The 16010-nt window shown below is 39.7% G+C and overlaps 1 long non-coding RNA gene across 2 annotated transcripts in view; it reads right to left on the bottom strand.

Moving 5' to 3' along the window:
- The window catches only part of LOC110311866, a 34759-nt gene that overhangs the window by 6709 nt on the left and 12040 nt on the right, over positions 1-16010 (bottom strand). For both annotated transcript variants that reach the window (XR_002380005.2, XR_003835118.1), the window contains exons 3-6: positions 9251-9470; positions 8896-9054; positions 8613-8693; positions 3-250 (exon numbers count right to left, since the gene is read on the bottom strand). This is a non-coding gene — a long non-coding RNA (uncharacterized LOC110311866). The remainder of the gene's footprint in view (positions 1-2; positions 251-8612; positions 8694-8895; positions 9055-9250; positions 9471-16010) is intronic.

Raw genomic sequence — 16010 nt, 5'->3', positions numbered from 1 at the left:
ACCAAAGCTGAACAAAAAGCAAGCCTGGTGTTCACCTGGTGACCCCATTTTCCTCTGCACCTCTCAGCTCCTCTGCAGCCCCAAGTTGTTTCCACCTCTCCCAGGTCCTGCCAGCCAGCATGGCAGAGCTGGTAGCTCAGGACCTCTCCCACTTCTTGCTGGAGGCTGTAGTGCTCTGACAGACACCACCCTCAGACACTGTGTCCTTTGCTCTTGCTTGCTGTCTGGTAATGGACCAGCTGGGACTGGACTTCAAAAGGAACAGAGAAAGCATTACCGTCAACATCCAGCGGCTCATACCCAATTGTGGCATTTTGCTGAAAATCATGTAAATTACCCAGGAACACATGAATTGGACTTCTCTGGACTTACTCAGGAATACAGTAAGTCAGAGCTGTGAGGACAAGTTGCCACAGGGCCCCAGGAGTCACAAAACTTAAAAGAACTACCACTGCTCCAGTTCTAGAGGCTTACTCCAGCGTACTACATCCCTGGCAGCTTTTAGAGGCTCTTTTCCTTAGCAAGGCACACACTTCTTGGCTTTGTTTCTGACTGGCAAGCTCTGGCTATCCTTGTGTCCAAGCAATAAAGTTGCTCTTTTAATGAAGGTTGCCTCTGTGTCACACACCTGCCTGGAGTTCATTTATTCAGCCATGTCCTTAGTTGCTGAAGTGAACACCTACTGGGAGGAGGGACACAGCATCAAACAAGGGAGCACAAAGAATGTATGCTTGGCTCAGCAGTGTAGACAGGATGAGTATCCAGTACTAAGTATTCCGTAGAGATTGGCTCTGGGTTCTGGATCCCTCCCAAAGACAGTCCCAGGGTTTCCAGTTCCTACAATCCTGTGTGTACACGCTTCCCACCCCCTTCTACTTGTACAATGGATGGCAAAACCCTTGGAGGCTTAGAAAATTCTTCAGAAAGGTCCAAGTGTCTCTTCAGAGGAGAGCTGAGAATATCAGCTTGAATGAGGTTGAATATATATATATATATATATATATATATATATATATATATATATATATATTCATATATATATACATATATGTGTGTGTATATACATACATATATATATATATATATATATATATATATATATATAGAGAGAGAGAGAGAGAGAGAGAGAGAGAGAATGCTTGGACAACCATATAAATCCTGCATAGGATATTCCTGTTAGGCAAAGTACCCCTAAGGCTACACAGAGAGTATTTATAATATTTCCTATAACTGAGCATAAATCCACAATTACTCAGAACGCAGAATTAAAGCATCTCCCCTATGATCTTAATGATGGTAAAGGAGAAAAGGCAGGAAGAAGAGTCAGAGAATGCTATCATTGCATCTTTTCTATAAATTCATATTTACCTTAACATACAAAATTCAAAACAGTTTTAAAATGCAAGAAATTGTTTATCGATAAGGCATAAACAGAGCATGGAATTAGGCATTGGTAGACATTGGCTTTCTGCATGATCTTGGGAGAGCGCTTTCTCCTTTCTGGTCCTTAGTCTGCCCTGCAGCATAATGATTCAGTAAATGAGCTCTCTCTATTTTATGGGGAGTCTGTGTTCTCCAAGGTTCTGCATCAGCACCTCTTCCTCTATTTTCTCTCTAACTTTCTCAAAGCACAACTCCCGACGTCTCCAACTACTCACATAAAATCTCTTTCAAGAATGTTAAACTAAAAATTAAATGAAACAGTGGGTGACAAGTACATAGCCCATGGTCAGCCCTCAGCAAATAGCAGACTGGACACCTCTTCAGCCCCCTCCTGTCCCACAAAGCAAAAGTTAGCTAGTTAAGTACCTCCAGCCCCAGGTTCTGGTCTCTAGGGCCAGTGTATAGGCTTTGAGAAAAGCCTGGAGGGACAGCACAGTCCTCGGCAAGGATCGAAGTGGATTGTCCAGGCTCTCTGCTTTATTTCACATTCTTTCTTGAAAATCATGGTTTCCTAATCTGAACACACATCAGAATTGTCCACAGAACTTCTAAGAGCACAAAGAGCCTGTTGCTCCACATCTGCGCTCTTAGTCTGTAGGCAAGTGTGGAAGACAAGTGAATTCGTGCTCCTGCCAACTTCTCAGAGGGTAGAGTCTGCCTGAGCCCACAGGACAAGTACTTCTCTAGATGCAGGGCAAAGGCTACTCCAGGGGAGCTCAGAAGCAGATGCTCTGAGTGAAGGAGAGAAGCCCAGGAAGGATGAGTAGCATTTCCTTGCGAGATTTTTCTCTTCTCTCACTTTCTGACACAATATATCATTGCCCCCCCCCCTTAGCCACCTGCCACTCCTGGAGGTTCCAAAGCTGGGGCAAGGCAAAGGGATGAATCGTTGGCTCCCAGGCCAGAGGGAGGGGAAGGGAGAGTGGAGAAAAGTCCCCAACAGCCTGGGCACACACAATGGGAGGAAAGTGGCAATGTAGTCAGTTTCAGGCTGGGTAATGAAGAACGTGTTCCTGGGTGGTTTGGAGAAATTCGTAAATTGTAAGTTGCCTGTGGCTGTGTTTGTCAACACCCAAGGACTCCAGTGGAAAATGAAGTGGAAGATGAAGAATGACCTAGTTCATTATGTGTCAGTGCCTAATCCCATGTTGAACACTTTACATAGCCTATCTCCATGAAGTAGGCCTGACTCCCATTCATGTGTGCTGACTGTATGTAGTGATGGAGCCCACATGGCTTATGGTCTGGCAGCAGACCCTTGCCCTGAACCCTGGGTTGCTTCATAGCTTCCCAGGCTTTGTTATTTCCTGTGAGTGCTGGGATTTAAAGCAAACAAACGTCTTTGATTCTTAGTTCCTCTGCCAGTAAAAGGAGCTATACCAAAGATCCTCAGAGGAATTGTGAGGCTCGGACATAATAGCAAGGGGAAACTCCTACAGAAAACATAAAGTGTTCTATGTATCTCAGCCACCAAGCTAATAATCTAGTAATGGCTGCGGCCTCTGGATAGCTGTGTAAAGACATTTACTGAGTCCTGGGAGACACTGAGTTAACACTTCATCTTATTTTAAATAAAGCCATTACCCACCAGTGTAACTAATGTTTTATTATTACTAATTTTGGAGCTATTGTACCATGGAGCCTGAGTTTAAAAGGAATTTAATTGAAGACCAAAACATACTCAGAAACAAATCCTACTTTATAAATAATATCTGTTCCAAACTCTAAGTTGGTATAAAAAAGTTATTTTGGTGGAATTGTTTTTTTCATTGTTTAGTATAAAATGTTTTGATTACAGTTTGTGTAGAATCCTGTAATACTTATAAGACACCAATAAGTATCCATTACCTTTATATGGTGCCAAATAGTAGGCTGAGGAGTAATCAAACTCCTTTATTACAGATTTAAGAAAGAAACCTAGGCAAGCTACATAAAATGCTCCAATTATTCTGAAGGATGAGGACTGTGACCACTCTTCAGACTCAGGTGATGTCCATAGAGCATCTGAGAAAAGAGCTCACCATCTGCTTTCCCCGAATCTCTTGTCTAACATAAGCATGTATTGGCAGAGATTGTATCAGAGTTGGGAGGGGCCTTGCCTAGTCATCCGAAGCACACACATTTTGATAAGTCAAGCACCCACTAAACAACCAGAAGGGGTTGGGATCTTGAGTCTCTTGTCAAAGTTCTAAGAAGGACATCTTCATCTAGTTAGTCCCAGGGCTTCTGGCAGAAAAGACAGGAGGACCAAAAGGAACCTGAGAGTCAGCTGTCAAAGGTTGAGAAGTGTTTCTGGAACATCAGAATGTAGAAACTGGTATAGATTTTTATGATAAGTCCCAAGTCTAAATTATAGTTCCTCTCTTGAATTATTATCAAATATTAGAGCTAAACTCTATCATAATCCACTTACGTGGAAAACAGTAAAATTTAAAGACAAAATGTGACTTGTGAAAAGCCATATACATTTCATTGTGACAGAGATAGGAAGTAGTATAATGGCAATATTTAAGGGCTAAGCCGGGGCCTAGGTTCAGTGGCAGGGTTTCCTCAGCTGGCTCATGTAAAGCTCACAGTCAATGAGGTAAGGACTGAGGTTCAGTGAGGAGAAGACTCTTCCTTAAGACCAAGCAGTGGGGGGCTGGTGAGATGGCTCAGTGGGTAAGAGCACCCGACTGCTCTTCCGAAGGTCCAGAGTTCAAATCCCAGCAACCACACGGTGGAAAAAAATAAAGAAAAAAGAAAAAAAAAAAGACCAAGCAGTGAAGAAATGCAAGGCTCTAGATTCTCAAACAGATATGCTGGGCCTCGGGCCCATGTCTCCAGATCTTATCAATAAATACATCCCAATATGTATTTAAGAAGGATTGCTATCTACCAAGATGGACTCTCAATTCTGAACATCTATGCTCCAAATGCAAGGGCATCCACATTCATTAAAGAAACTTTAGTAAAGCTCAAAGCACACATTGCACCTCACACAATAATAGTGGGAGACTTCAACACCCCACTCTCATCAATGGACAGATCATGGAAACAGAAACTAAACAGGGACACAGTGAAACTAACAGAAGTTATGAATCAAATGGATCTGGCAGCTATCTACAGAACATTCTATCCTAAAACAAAAGGATATACCTTCTTCTCAGCACCGCATGGTACCTTCTCCAAAATTGACCACATAATTGGTCACAAAACAGGCCTCAACAGATACAAAAAATATTGAAATTGTCCCATGCATCCTATGAGATCACAATAGCCTAAGGTTGATCATCAACAACAACATAAATAATAGAAAGCCCACATACACATGGAAGCAGAACAACACTCTACTAAATGATAACTTGGTCAAGGAAGAAATAAAGAAAGAAATAAAAGACTTTTTAGTGTTTAATAAAAAATGAAGCCAAAACATACCCAAACTTGTGGGACACAATGAAAGCAGTCCAAAGAGGAAAACTCATAGCTCTGAGCACCTCCAAAAAGAAACTGGAGAGAGCATACACTAGCAGCTTGACAGCACATCTAAAAGCTAAACAATAAAAGGAAGCAAATTCACCCAAGAGGAGTAGATTGCAGGAAATACTCAAACTCAGGGCTGAAATCAACCAAGTGAAAACAAAAAGAACTATACAAAGAATCAACCAAACCAGGAGGAGCTGGTCTTTGAGAAAATCAATGAAATAGATAAACCCTTAGCCAGACTACTAGAGGGCACAGTAAAAGTATCCTAATTAACAAAGTAAGAAATGACAAGGGAGACATAACAACAGAACCTGGGGAAATCCAAAAAATCATCAGGTCCTACTACAAAAGCCTATACTCAAGAAAACTTAAAAACATGGATGAAATGTGCAATTTTTCTAGACAGATACCAGATATCAAAGTTAAATCAGGGTTAGATTAATGATCAAAACAGTCCCATATCCCCTAAAGAATAAAAACCATCATTAACACTCTCCCAACAACATCAACAAAAAAAGCCCAGGATCAGATGGGTTTAGTGCAGAGTTCTATCAGACCTTCAAAAATGACCTAATTCTAATACTCCTCAAACTATTTCATAAAATAGAAAGAGAAGATACTCTACCTAATTTGTTCTATGAATCCACAATTACTCTGATACCTAAACCACATAAAGACCCAACAAAGAAAGAGAACTTCAGACCAATTTCCCTTATGAATATCGATGCAAAAATACTCAATAAAATTCTTGCAAACCAAATCCAAGAGCACATCAAAATGATCATCCATCATGATCAAGTAGGTTCCATCCCAGGGATGCAGGGATGGTTTAATATATGAAATCCATCAACGTAATCCAGTATATAAACAAACTCAAAGACAAAAACCACATGGTCATCTCGTTAGATGCTGAGAAAGCACTTGACAAAATCCAACACCCCTTCATGATAAAAGTCATGGAAAGATCGGGAATTCAAGGCCCATACCTAAACATAATAAAAGCAATATACAGCAAACCAGTAGCCAACATCAAACTAAATGGAGAGAAACGTGAAGCAATCCCACTAAAATCAGGAACTAGACAAGGCTGCCCACTTTCTCCCTACCTATTCAATATAGTACTTGAAGTCCTAGCCAGAGCAATTCGACAACAAAAGGAGATCAAAGGGATACAAATTGGAAAAGAAGAACTCTAAATGTTACTACTTGCAGATGATATGATAGTATACATAACTGACCCCAAAAATTCCACCAGAGAACTCCTAAACCAGATGAACAACTTCAGTGAAGTAGCTGGATATAAAATTAACTCAAACAAATCAGTGGCCTTACTCTACACAAAGGATAAACAGGCTGAGAAAGAAATTAGGGAAACAACATCCTTCACAATAGTCAAAAATAATATAAAATACCTTGGTGTGACTCTAAGTAAGTAAGTAAAAGATCTGTATGATAAGAACTTCAAGTCTCTGAAGAAAAATATCAATGAAGATCTCAGAAGATGGAAAGACCTCCCATACTCATGAATTGGCAGGATTAATAGAGTGAAAATGGCTATTTGCTGAAAGCAACCTACAGATTCAATGCAATCCCCATCAAAATTCCAGCTCAATTCTTCATAGAGTTAGAAAGAGCAATTTGCAAATTCATCTGGAATAACAAAAACACCTAGGATAGAAAGAACTATTCTCAACAATAAAAGCACCTCTGGGGGAATCACCATGCCTGACCTCAAGCTGTACTACAGAGCAATTGTGATAAAAATTGCATGGTACTGGTACAATGACAGACAGGTAGATCAATGGAATAGAACTAAAGACCCAGAAATGAACCCACACACCTATGGTCTCTTGATCTTTGACAAAGGAACTAAAACCATCCAGTGGAAAAAAAGGCAGCATTTTCAAAAAAAAAAAAAAAAAATGGTGCTGGCTCAACTGGTAGTTAGCACTTATAAGAATTCGAATTGATCCATTCTTATCTCCTTGTACAAAGCTCACATCTAAGTGGATCAAGGATCTCCACATAAAACCAGAGACACTGAAACTTACATAGGAGAAAGTGGGGAAGAGCCTCAAAGATATGGACACAGGGGGAAAATTTCTGAACAGAATACCAATAACTTATACTGTAAGATCAAGAATTAACAAGTGGGACCTCATAAAATTGCAAAACTTCTGTAAAGCAATGGACACTGCCAATAAGACAAATGGCAACCAATAGATTGGGAAAATAGCTTTACAAATCCTAAATCTGATAGAGGGCTAATATCCAATATATACAAAGAACTCAAGAAGTTAGACTCCAGAAAACCAAATAACCCTATTAAAAAATGGGGTACAGAGCTAAACAAAGAAGTCTCAGCTGAGGAATACCGAATGGCTGAGAAGCATCTAAAAAAATGTTCACCATCCTTAGTCATCAGGGAAATGCAAATCAAAACAACCCTGAGATTCCACCTCACACTAGTCAGAAAGGCTAAGATCAAAAATTCAGGTGACAGAAGATGCTGGCGAGGATGTGGAGGAAGAGGAACGCTCCTCCATTGCTGGTGGGATTGCAAGCTGGTACAATCACTCTGGCTGTTCCTCAAAAAATTGGACACAGTACTACCAGAGGATCCAGCAATACCTCTCCTGGGCATATACACATGCTCCACTATGTTCATAGCAGCATTATTTATAATAGCCAGAAGCTGGGAAGAACCCAGATGTCCCTCAACAGAGGTATGGATACAAAAAATGTGGTACATTTACACAATGAAGTACTACACAGCTATTAAAAATAATGAAGTTATGAAATTCTTAAACAAATGGATGGATCTTCAGGATATCATCCTGAGTGAGGTAACCCAAATCACAAAAGAACACACATGATATGCACTAACTGATAAGTGGATATCAGCCCAGAAGCTCGGAATACCCAAGATTCAATTCACAAAACACATGAAATTCAAGAAGAAGGAAGTCCAAAGTGTGGATACATTGATCCTTCATAGAAGGGGTGACAGAATATCCATGGAAGGAGTTACAGAGACAAAGTGTGAAGCAGAGACTGCCCCACCTGGGGATCTATCCATAAACAACCACCAAAACCAGACACTATTGTGGATGCCAACAAGAGCTTGCTGACAGGAGCCTTATATAGCTGTCTCCTGAAAGGCTCTGCCAGTGCCTGACAAATACAGAAGTGGATGCTCACAGCCATCTATTGGACAGAACTCAGTGTCCCCAATGAAGGAGCTAGAGAAAGAATCCAAGGAACTGAATGGGTTTGCAGCCCCATAGGAGAAACAACAATATGAACTAACCCATATCTCCAGAGCTCCCTGGGACTAAACCACCAACCAAAGAAAACTCATGGTGGGATTCATGGCTCTATGTGCATATGTAGCAGAGGATAGCTAGTTGGTCATCAATGGGAGGAGAGGCCCTTGGTCCTGTGAAGGTTATATGCCCCAGTATAGGGGACTGCCAGGGCCAGAAAGAGGGAGTGGGTGTGTTGGTGAGCAGGTGGAGGAGGGAAGAGATAACAGGATTTTGGAGGAGAAACTAGGAAAGGGGATAACATTTGAAATGTAAATAAAGAAAATATCTAATAAAAAAGATTTTAAAAAAAAGAAGGATTGCTGGTGGGAATAGTAAATGTATTAGAGCATTAAAATCATGCAAACCTGTGAAGGACATTTCAGTAATGATCTTTACCTGAGTCCAAGGGAGTCTTTCCAAGGCAACCTGAAGACTGTAATCCCTTTTGGGGTCAAATGTCCCTTTAACCGGAGTCACCTAAGACCATGAAGAAACACAGACATTTACATTATAATTCATAACTGTAACAAGATTAAAGTTACGAAGTAGCAATGAAAATAATGTTATGGTTTAGGAGGGTCAGTGCAACATTGAAGACTGCATTAAAGGGTCACAGCATTGGGAAGGGTGAGAGTCACTCTATTAGAAGGTCAGAGTCTAGAAAGAAGACAGTTCATACCCTCAAAGGGGTCCAGATTTCACAGTTAAGATTTCAACCACAACAATAGCAGAGACATGGTTCATTCGTGGAGATATTTTATCATGAATGCCAGCAACTGCCAACATGAAGATACAGGCCACCAGCCACAGAAAGCTCTTGAGGTCTTCAGGATATTTTCTGAAGAGATATTGGCTTTGTTGAGAACACATAAGAACATCACTAACATTTCTAAACAGCTTTAGACTACATTTCAAATACTGCTGTGGGCCAGAGAGCATAGAGAGCAGTGATATTAACAACTGTTTTATATCTAAAGCCAGTGAACGTGAAAATCATGCAAACCTGTTAAGGACGTTTCAGTAATGATCTTTACCTGGGCCCAAGGGGGTCTTTTTCTAAAGTCTTCACGTGGTTACTTCCCCCAACAGTATTCATGTGGACATTCTTTTAGTGGCATGACGGTTCACAGGCTGTGAAGAACTGTGGAATGTGTGAAGCATTATGAACATCTCCTCGTAGGGTCCAGAAACATGGTAGTTATAGGTACCTCCTTCAACAGCTTGCCAGAAGCTCCAAGGCAGAAACATAATCGACTATAACAAAGATGGACAGACATAGACAACTTTAAGAGAAAACGAATGCCAGCTGATTCTGAAACTTCAAAGCAGATATTTGCAGCTGGAGAGGCTGAGGAAGGAGTCTAACAGGAAAACTGGGGGAGATGACAAACAACAAGGTGACCTAGAGAGGATTCCAAGTGTTCACTCTACAGTTGATCAGGCAGAGCTGAAAAGCTGGTGGGGAAGATCCTGTTATCATCATACACAGAGAAAGGCACTAACGCTCAGGAGGTGACCCCGTCTGTAAACCCTCATTGCAGCACAGAGAGGACTAAAGACAAGACCTCATTGCAAGCCTCTGCTCCATCTTATTACAGGCTTGATCATGACCTGACACCATTTATAATAGTAAATATGGAAGTAAGCTTCAAATTTATTTGGGTGAACTGAGACTGCGGGACCACATGCTTGTATATTGAAATCATAAATCAAGTAAAATCAAGAAATCAGAGAAATCAAGTAAAAGAACTTATCAGAAACACTAGACCAAGGAATAGGTATAACTCCCTCCCCTAGACCCCATGAAAAAGTGGATGGTCACCACTAACAGTGACAATGGCCCCATCAACCTGTCATCTGACACCTGGTATATGCTCCTAATACCAGCAGGCAGAGAACTCTGTGCTATCTCTGGGCATTCAGCTCTGCTTGATTCATAATATTGACACAGCCTACTTAACTGCTGTCTGTCTGTCTTCCTGTTTGCCCATCAAGACCTCCACCCATGACCCTGCCCCTTCCACACCTGAACCTAGGTCTGCACTTGTGCCTCGTAGCTGGAATCATCTAGGCTTCATTGCTCTAAAACTGTGATCCACAGGCTGACTGCATAGCAGCAGCTTCTTTTCTGCAGGGGGCTTGGATCCCATAATTTATCAATACAGATTCTATTCACATGTCTTATCAACTCCTGCAACCTCTTGAAAAACTACTGTGGCTTCTTTAATCCTTTGTATCCAATCTATAACCCACATAGATATCTATATCTACCTCGATAGATAGATAGATAGATAGATAGATAGATAGACAGACAGACAGATAGATAGATGATAGATAGATAGATAGATAGATAGATGATAGAAAGATAGATGATAGATAGATAGATAGATAGATAGATAGATAGATAGATAGATAGAGGGAGGGAGGGAGATTTACTATGTGATATGTCATATGAGAGTTATAGTAGTAATTAAGATTGAAAAAAATTTAAATGCATTTGCCTAAGCCAAATTGCCAAGGAAAGTGAAATTATCAGGCAAACTCAGTCTCTGAAACTGCCATTTTTCTGAATTTATTTTCTGAATTCAACAAACTCTGACATTGTGGGAAGTCATGAGCATGTTGTCTCTTTCTGATGCAGAGCTCCCCATATACTACACAGTGGAACTTTTAAAAATCTCATTCCAAGTATTTTTGGGAAAAAGTGTATGGGGTCACAAGCTACCAGTTTCTTTTTGACACTAGTGTCCTGGCTCAGGCATTGCGGGTTATGCCTAAGATTCTAGGCCTGGGGGATTCAAAGCAGTTTGACTTCAAGGCCAGTCTGAGCTTCTTTCAGCCTTGGTCTCTACAGTACCAATGTTATTTACAGTTTAATATATGTAAGCTGTTATTTGATTATGCCTTTTCTAGGCCTCAAAATTACACAGAATCTTTTGCTCTTAGTAAAAATATCTTTTAAAAAAACAAGAGTAAAGCAAGGATTTCTTTATGTATAAAATTTGAAAAAAAAATTGCCTACCAGCAAACCCATATTAAAATAAATGTTGAAGAGAGTGATTTAGACAAAGAAATACAATATCTAAGGAAATATAGGGAACACAGAAACAGAGGCACCTAAAATTGTAACTATATAGTTAAATACCTAAGATTGCCTTCATCATTATTTCTGTTTTGAAAAATATGGATGGCTTCTCACTTAAATAAAACCAGTGGGGTGTGGGATTATAATGCATACTTGAGAGTTAATGACAACAGTAATACAGAGATACAGAACAAGAAATTGGAAATTACTAAAATTTTCTTATAATACGCAGGAAGAAGCTATATAATGATAAGTTAAACAATAAAATGAACAGTGAAATAGCAAACCAATTATGGCTATAGATAGAAAGAAATGGCAATGGATATGCTATTTCTAACTTAATTTAATCTAAAAGTCAGGGGAAAAAAAACAGAACAGAGCAAAGGATAGGACAGATAGAAAGAAAGGAATATTATGACACTTAAAATCTAGTCATGGTAATATTCACCTTAAAGGCAAATGTCTGGGTTGGCAAGTGAGAGAATAGGAAGCTCCTTGCTCATAGCCCACAATACTAAGACTTTGGTAACCATAAATAGGCAGTGTGTCTTAACCAGGACCACTGAAAACTACAGATGCAACTACAGATTCAACAACAGCGACAGGACTCAGTTCCACTCAACTGATATTTAGACTACCCCATAAGGCCAACAAGGAGCCAAAAGGAAAGGAGCTTTAGTTGCTGAAACCAGTCTTCAAAGAAAAGAATTTTTAACTTCAAAAATGCACAAACACCAACTCAAGACTATGGGGCTAGTAAGGAGCCAGGCAAGCAAGATGCAACAAACAGCTGAAATAAGGGAAATGGTGCACAGCCAGAAGTTAAATAAATAAAAAGGAAAGAAATCATAGAAAAGAACCATAGAAATCCTACATGAAGAACATAACCACACAACTGATAGAAACAGAACAAAACCAGTGAAGATGAGTCAGAACCCAGTCAGGAGAAAGAGCAGTAACATTTTTCTAATATTTCAAACAATTTCAAATGTAATTATGCAATTACAGAAAACGAAAAATGAAAAGTGAAACATCATAATGTATCTATAGGATGACATTAAGTAAGCAGATACATGAATCATGGGAGATTTTGGAAGATAGGAGAAGGAGAAAAGGGCACTATGGTTATATTTTAAGTTTAAAAAATAAATTGCAAAAAGAAGAATAGATAAAAATTTCTATGTTGTGCAAGAGATATGTACAGCCAGATTCTTAAAGCTTAAACATCTCTAAGGAAAGGGGAAAAAAAAAGTCAAATAATGATATCATGAGACACAGAACAAATTGTCAAAAGAGAGAAGAGTTATCTCAAAATCAGAAAAAGAAAAGAGATCTATGCAAGAATCTAAGTTTATCAGCTAAAGCTTTTAAAGAGGCAATGGGATGTATCATCAAAGTACCAAAAGCCAAATGGCAAAAACAAAAACACGCCCCCCTCAAAAGCCAACCAAGAATTCTATACCCAGTAAAATTGTCATTTAGAAATGAATGAGAGACAGGGATAAAGACATAAAAGACAGTCACAGACTAACAAAACGTGGAAGAGTTTACAACCAATCTTTGTGACTCACAAGAAATGCATCTAACCTGCAAGAGATGCTAAATGGAATTCTTAGAGCTGCAATGAAATGAAAGTAAGTAGCAATATGAAAACTGAAAATATGAAACTCACTGACAATGTAAACTGGGACAAGCCAACAAAAGAAAAGATTCAGAATTTCATAACCTCTTAGACCTTGAAATCCTGAGACCCAAATCTCTCTTAAAGATAAAAATACCAGGTCATTATAGTTAAATATTTAATGTTTCAAATGCTGACTCTCTGAAAGCTTGAAGCCTGATAATGGCCATTCCCATGAAAAACAAAAGTGCTATGTAAAAGGAATGGAAAGCTGAGTTCTGGTGAACAACTAATGCTTTCTTTGGTTCTGGTAAATTATTCAATCGTGTATTATCTGCACCCCTTACATACTTAGTGTCACGCCCTTTGTCGGGGAGTAGCACACATTTGGCTCAAAGTCATTTGATAACTGGAGTTTCCGCCCATGTTACAAAGCAGACTGAGTAGTGAGTATAATCTTGGTTAATGATTTGCCTATTGAAAGAGACAGATTCTTACAGTAACCACTGAATATAACATAGACAAACTTGCATGCTTTACTTTCAAAATTGCTCCCACTATGTTTAAGTCAGATACATATAACATGCGCGCCACCAGGGAAATCATAAATTCTAGCCATTCGTTTCTGGTTTTGAAAGGAAAGTGGAAAATCCGGGATGGCTATTTAAATATTTTGCAAACTTTGAATGAGAGAATGAATTTCGTCTGATTCCCTGGTGATAATGGCACACATGGAGTCAGATATGTTCAAGGATTCTGAAGGTAAGTATCAATATGTTACCAATCGGGTTTGGTTTTTTTCCATTCAACCCAGTGCATTTGGTGGAAATTTTCAACGAGTGGATTGACCACATGATAGGGTAATGACAAAAATTTTAATGTCAAAAATGCGTCATTTGTCTGCATTGACATTCCTTCCAGCTGATGAAAATCCAGGAGCTCTTAATGAATCCAAGCCACATTTACAAGAAGCCAGCAGAGTTACTGGCCAGTTTGAAAATAATTATGTGCAGGGTAGGGCAAGAAGGCACTTACGCAATGGAGTTGTTTGGTCACCAGTATTGTTTCCACAAAAATGAGGTCTGTACGTGAGTAAATAGGGAAGGATGTCTCCGTGTATCCAAAACAACAAAAGGTGTCACCAACAATGGAAGAATTACATAGGGGATGTACACATTGGTGGATATCAGTTCACAGAGAAATATCAAGTAGAGCAGCCTTGTCAAACGAGAGTCAATATGTTCTTCAAGGACAGCCGTGGCCTTAAAGAGCTATCAGAAGGGCATGCACCATGATGTAGGACTACTAACTGGTGGCCATGGGTAGTGAGACCACCTCATTGAACTGCCCACAAGTTACAACTCTACTTTTCATTATACATTTCTTATTAGTTTTTTTTATCTTACTTCATAGTTTTTTCTACTATTTTCAATGAGCCGCATCTCTTACAATTCCTTGTGCTGTGCATTTTATCCATCCATTTTTTTCTAATATGGAGACTATAAATTGTAAAGGCTTCTAGAGAGTTCTAATTCATTTCATGCCCTTTTTTTTGTGGGAAAGATGGGATGATTTAACTCCATAGAAATACATTATCACAAAGTTGGCTTTGTGTATAAGAATTCTTGATAAAACATTCATATCTCTTCAATAAACAAAGAAAGGCCCTTTTATATATCTACATTTGTGAACCATAAAATTTCTGGCGATCACATCTTGTCTGAGTTCACATTTGGTGGTGAACAACCATGAATTTATTTCGGAGGCGAGCTGCCTTTTATTGGTTCCAGGCAATTTTGTGAAAGAGGGAGATAATTTTGTACAAGTGCCAACAAGCCGAGTGAAATTGTGTGGGCTCATTCACATGTCCAAAATGTGGTTGATATTCCAAACATTACCCAAAAGAAGTTGGAACCTCCTGCCAAAACCAAGAGATACTCCAGAGATGTTGCAGACCTCAAAAAAAAAATGCTACATGGAGGCGGGAGGAGCTGCAGTTCTGAGACACTACAGAGTTGGTAGAGAACACAGAAAACCCCCCATTTCTGGACTGAGGCCCTAACTGGTTCCAACAGTTTTAAAGGTTGCAGGTGGTCTACCATTACTATTGTCAGTGCAAAAACATCTTGCCCCAACCTCCAACTCCTTTAACCTTCAATGCTCTAAATCTCTACTGTGTTCCTTGATCTGAAGAAGGGTTTGAATGGGGCTTTGCTATTTCTTCTGTATTCGTTGTCTTAATATGCATCAGGGTGTGGGAACAGGACCAAGGATGGAGGATGTAAAGCAACTTAATCGCATCATCACACGATTCTTGGGAAACTAGACTCTGGAGACCAGCATCAGGGTGCAGAACTAAGTTTATTGTCCAGCACAAAAGTGCATATACAGTGTTTGAACCAATCCTAAGCCCCTAAATCCTCCACCAATCGTATCTCACCACACCATCACAGTGCCCCAATAAAAGCCCTGCCTGATGAGGTAACACCTCAAATAGGTGCAGCTTTGTCACCTATTTGGACTTTCGTGAAGATAGGGGAAGTAGCCACCACCTTGACCTCTGTTCCTTTATGCTGGTTCACCCATGTTCTGGGAGCTATCTTAGATCTAATGCAGATTGGGACTCTTTGAGGAGTCACAGGAGCCTGGGCACCTTGCTCTCCATCCCACCTTTTCCTTCATCAGGTTTGACTTCCATATCCCCAACACCAGGGGAAAACCAGAGGTTTATATTCTAAGATCAGCCATCATTCTGTTCTTTAGAGTGCCTGAGATGTGTGTTGGCTGGCCTTGTTATCAAGAATCACTGATTTCTTAGACAACAAAAGGAGATCAAGGGGATACAAATTGGAAAAGAAGAAGTCAAAATATCACTCTTTGCAGATATATGATAGTATACATAAGTGACCCTAAAAATTCCACCAGAGAACTCCTAAGCCTGATAAACAGCTTCAATGAAGTAGCTGGATATAAAATTAACTCAAGCAAGTCAATGGCCTTTCTGTACACAAAGGATAAACAGGCTGAGAAGGAAATTAGGGAGACAACACCCTTCTCAATAGTCACAAACAATATAAAATACCTTGGC

This window comes from Mus caroli, chromosome 16, assembly GCF_900094665.2.
Source record: "Mus caroli chromosome 16, CAROLI_EIJ_v1.1, whole genome shotgun sequence".
NCBI lineage: Eukaryota > Metazoa > Chordata > Mammalia > Rodentia > Muridae > Mus > Mus caroli.
Note: the sequence above shows the minus strand (reverse complement) of the source record. Positions and strands in the feature narration are given on the sequence as shown.